Source organism: Sebastes umbrosus, chromosome 7 (assembly GCF_015220745.1).
Source record: "Sebastes umbrosus isolate fSebUmb1 chromosome 7, fSebUmb1.pri, whole genome shotgun sequence".
In the NCBI taxonomy this organism is placed as follows: domain Eukaryota; kingdom Metazoa; phylum Chordata; class Actinopteri; order Perciformes; family Sebastidae; genus Sebastes; species Sebastes umbrosus.
In genome coordinates, this window is record NC_051275.1 from 4,512,103 (window position 1) to 4,517,336 (window position 5,234).

Consider the following 5,234-nt stretch of genomic DNA (forward strand, 5'->3'; position numbering starts at 1 on the left):
CAATGATACAACAACACGTCACCACTGTTTGACATGAAAAGAAGCATCTTTTTGTTATTCATGCAGAGGAGCTGTGTGGTTTGTGGCATAATGACAGCATGCTGTGCTCTGTGGCAAACAGATTGCTCCTGCATTAGCTATAAATGGCTACACATTTACAGTGTTTACATGTAAGAATTATATGAGACAGGCTGTCTCTGAACTCTGGTGCCACTGTTGCATTTTGGAGTTTTCCCTGTGCTGATCTTACTGCCTGTATCTGCAAAGCACAATGCACTATTAGCCCCAAATCACGTGATCTCTGCACAGCAGAAGTCTTGAGGAACTTGTTAAAAGACAAACTGATACTGATGTGGAACTCTAAGTGTGGAAAAGATAGTACCATGTGTGACTGACTTACCCTGCTGAGATCATTATAGGGGAACTTATCGAGTTTAAGACTGTTAAAATGGATTTAAGCTTTTGATGCACATGGTACCACAGTGTGGCCGCTCACTGATTATAAGAGCTGCATTTAATAATTGCTATAACAACCCAGTGATTATTAGCAGCCAGCAGGTGTGTTCACTTGTTCTGATATTTAGGGCCTCTGATTATAAATTGGAACAACCCAGTGGTGTTCCATTTCTGCTGTCTCCCTTCATGTCTTCAGCCTAAGCACATAATAAAGGATGTCTGCAATTGACCTATTTCCTGAGTGGCCTCTCGTACAGCACAGAGAGCATCAAAAGCACCTGCACATTAAGTTCCCACCTCGCCACGTCTTTGTCATAATTCAGCTCTGGTTGTCAAGTTGAGCAAGGTACCATCAATCGGCCTTTTTTTTTTTTATTCTCCTAATTATGTTTTTCCTCTAAGTAGTCATACCCATTTGAAAGAACCTTGATAGTTTTTGTGCCTACCTACTCATTTCAAGTCACAAAAACAGAAGGAAATAAAAGATATTTTATTTCAGGTATGCACTTGTCGCTAAAGGGAATATCATCAGGACTGAAAATGGATGTGCAAAACCAAATACCTGTTTAAAACCACTTGTGGTGAAAGCAGAGCTAAAGTGAATTCTTGTTTGACTCATCAGCTGATTAGAATGAAACCTGACTGACTACTGCTCCTCCTCATCTCTTCACTCCCCATTCATGTCCTAATAAATTCACTTACATAGCAGGAAACAGCCTCTCATTTCCCTTCTTATGAACATAAAACTGTAGTGTGATAATAGAGTTCACTGCATGTTTTAGAACCAGGCGGGGAATACTATTGGTAATAAAACATTATTATGTTTTCTTTCTTTTATATTTCTGAAAGTATACTTCAAAAGAGGAATGCAAAGAGGGCCCACATACAGCAGTGGGCTGTTTGTAGTACAGACTAACACACTACACTAAATGCTGCCTCAGCACCTGCACTGCAGAGCAGAAACCAATGAATCAGATTCCCTTACACCTGCCTCTCCCTCCGCCTCTCCTACCAGGTCTCTCACTATACCGCTATCCAACCACATAAAGCCACACACAAACTCTCTCTCTGGGTAACCAAACAGCCGATTAAGAAGCTCCGGTTAAGATTCTTGCATGCAGCATGTTGCCTGCATGACAAGAGATGATTGGAGAAACTGAATAAATGAAGTCTTGTTGTTCAACAGAGAAGCAGCAGTCTGGTAACAGGATTGTTTCTGCTGCAGTCATGATTGCTTCTCCATCCCTTCAATTGATTTACAACTCCAAATCAATGCAGTGCTGACAAGTATACAGTACTGTACTTTATATGACACTCATCATCATTAATGGGGACATGATGGATATGACTCACTAGCTCGGAACTGGTTTTTTTCTTCTTTTTAATACTTTGTGAAGATACAAATATCAAGGATACAATAAACCAGTGGTTCTCAACCAGGGGTCCAGGGACCACCAGGGGTTGTTGAGGGAGTTCCAGGGGGTCCCAGAAAAATAATTTCTTTTCACTATTTAATTCACAAGTGAGCCCAACGTGAGTAAGAGTCATAAGAGTGACGATCATAGGTTTTACTTCCTCCACGGTTATCTCAGCTATAGAATTTTGGTCTTAATCATATCTAACAACCAAAATCTTTTCAGATGGAGCTCCCTGAAGCAAAATCTTAACAAATGGGGGTCCGTGACCTAATGTGTATTAACTCAGGGGTCCTTGACACAAAAAAAGGGTTGAGAACCACTACAATACCCAACTGGAGGACAGACAGTCCACATATCTGGCACCATGTAAATAATTTGTCAAATGAAAAGAAAAGGCACAAATGGAAGTTAGACTAATGTCAACATGTAACATCTCTCAGATCCCTAAAATGCACCCTAGCTAGCTTTAAGGAATCTTTTTTTCACCCTAGCTGCCCTACTTTAGTGTCACATTGCTCATACTGTGGTTTTCACCATTTTCTGCTTCACAGTCTCCCATGCTGGATGAAATGAAAGTGTTACAGAGATAATTAAACTTTTTAATTCACTTTCTCTTCACAAATATCTGGAGAGCTGAGTGTCACAGTTCGGGCCAGAAAAAGAAGGATGCTGCTGCTGTTACTGGCTGAAAAAAGTGCAGTGCAAGTAGCCTGAGGGACTGAAGTGATATTCTTCACTTCACTTTATCACCCCATTTGCTATTTCCACCCACATAACACATACTGTTTAATGTACATGCAGGCTGTCAGTGTGTTAGGCTCGTTCCCGCATTGGCCTTGTCACTTCCATCCCTTTCCCCCCATTTTCAATTACATTCCCTGCTTTTTTTCCTCTCATGGTTGCAACAGCTGATAATATTCCTGCGTTGACGGGAGATTGAGGAAATTTATGCTTGTATCACATGCTTCCCTGAGCATGTTTCCCCATCCCCCCACTGTTCAGCACCTCACCCCGCCGCCACCTGCCTCCTGATATGCAGCATGATGGCGAGACCTTCATCACTATGAAATCTGTGCATCCTTGAATGTGCGAGTGTGCGTTCAAACCACTTGTTTTTCTCGGCGAAACAGAATCTCTTTCAGTTTTTAGCAGCCACATATCTGAAGCAGAGCACAGATCAAGGCCTCCGTTTGTCCAGCGAGCTTCACTTGATGTTTAAACCGGAATCCCTCATGAAATATTGACACCAGCCTCTCTTTCATTTTATGCTTCAGTGGCCCTGACTTCTTTGTGTAACCAACCAAAGCTCAAATAAGACCTTCTGTTAAGCACATGGAAACAGCATACAGATGTGTGTGCCTCTCAAAGGTCTACAGGTGAAGGCACACTAAGGCGCAGGAGCAACATAGGGCTTACATGCTGGAAAAATGTTAATGTGACATGCAAATGTAAATTGCCTCTGCACAAATATGCAGCATCACCACCGTTCATGTTTCTAATCACAGATTGAGGCCTCGGTGCTCCTCGGCGCTTCACTGTCACATCTTACATAATGTAACAAAAACCACACCAGCATACATCTGTCCATCTGTCTCTTCACTACTACTGATGTTCATTCACTGAGCTCCTGATGCCTTGTTCCTCATTTTATAGCTTCTAAATATAGTAAATACATCTGACACACATGATCCCCAAACAGGAAGAAGGAAGAAGAGAGGAGGCTGGGTCTGCTTTTAGGACACACACTGAAACACAAACATGTGATAGAATAATCCAGACTCTGACCCCACTATACACACACACACACACACACACACACACAGTGAGGTGAGCCCACCTATAGCAAAGGTTGCCTTTTTTCCCCTCGACTGTATGCAACATACAGTATTAGAATTTGCACTCCTGGAAACAACTGCTAAATGACTTCAAAATAACAACGTTACTACAAACATCAGCAGCAGCATCATCAGCATCAGGATGCTCCGCAGTCCCTCCAGCAGATGCAGCAGTGTCAATAAATCCAATTATCACTGCTGCTCATCTGAGATTGTTTAACATTGAGATTGAGAGGAAAGAGAGACAGAAAGAGAGAGAGAGAAAACACCCACCGTCCATCCCCCGGTGTGAAAAGGTAGACTTTACCGTTTAGATTCCGGTAATCCGGCTGGTGAAGAAGAGCTCGACAGTGAAGAAGAGGAGAGGAAGCAGGAGGGAGACATCCAGCCTTGGCCGTGATGATGATGAAGAGGAGGAGGCAGTCTGCAGCATCGCTGGAAAACAGGGAGGAGAGAGGAGAGGAGAGGAGGCTCTCCGCCCATGTCAACCTGGACTCACGTCGCCCCCTGCAGGTCACATCATCACATTAGTTTCCTTTCATCAAATATTTAGAGAAACATGGAGAAACATCCAACAGCATCAGGTCATGGAGCTACACAATGAAGTGACCACACACACACACACACTCAAAAATAAATATGAATAAAGTAAATCCAGTGTTGCACATTTACTTCTAGATTTTTCTTTGTATCATTTTGCAAAAGTGCAAAACGTTCCATAAACCAACACTTTATAATAATAATCATTTATAAATGGTAAATTGATAGTTAATTCAACTTAGTTAATAGTTATTTTTTACTGTTAACAAACAATGAAATGATAAATTAATGTTTACTAATTATTAGTAATGCTATTTCTGTTATTTTATCATTAGTTTGTGTAATGTAAAATAATTAAGTTTATAAATTGTATCATAGCTGACAGGAAACGATAACAATTACATTTTGATTACATTAGTAAAGTATTTATCATCAGTTTATCGTTGCACACATTATAACATTTTATACACTATAATAAATATTTGTTAATGATTACTAAATGGTTTGGAAACCTTTAAGAAATCCTTTGTGAAACATCTATAAACATTCCATAGATAGATGGACCAGAAATTATTAACCACTGACAAAATATGAACCATCCAAATAATGTTTATAGACGGTTTACAAACCAATTATTAACAATTCACAAAGTGTAACAAATATCTATGTAATGTTTACAGACAATTTTTTAAAGGTTTACAAATCATTACGTAATCATTAACAAATATTTAATATAGTATATTAAATGTTATGTGCAACAATAAACTGTTAACATAAATTATAACATTAATAATTATTAGTAAACATTATTAATTATCATTGCATTGTTTGTTAACAGTAAAACTAACTCTTAGCTTAGTTTAAGTTGAACCACAAAAAGGAAAATACCCAGAACACAATCAGCTTCATGACATGCAAACTATTTATGTAACATGCTGGGATGTGTGCACCTCATTTAAAAAAAATAAATATCAAAGACAGAGTG

General features: G+C 39.6%; 1 protein-coding gene across 3 annotated transcripts in view; it reads right to left on the bottom strand.

Moving 5' to 3' along the window:
- Positions 1-4,139, bottom strand: part of mtus2b (microtubule associated tumor suppressor candidate 2b) — a 30,823-nt gene extending 26,684 nt beyond the window's left edge. For 2 of the 3 annotated variants that reach the window (XM_037774368.1, XM_037774366.1), the window contains exon 1: positions 4,017-4,139. The gene's annotated coding sequence lies outside the window, so the exon portion shown is untranslated. Of the gene's footprint in view, positions 1-3,982 lie in introns of all 3 variants that reach the window. The other variant, XM_037774367.1, reaches the window with a different exon arrangement.
- Positions 4,140-5,234: the final 1,095 nt, after the last annotated feature.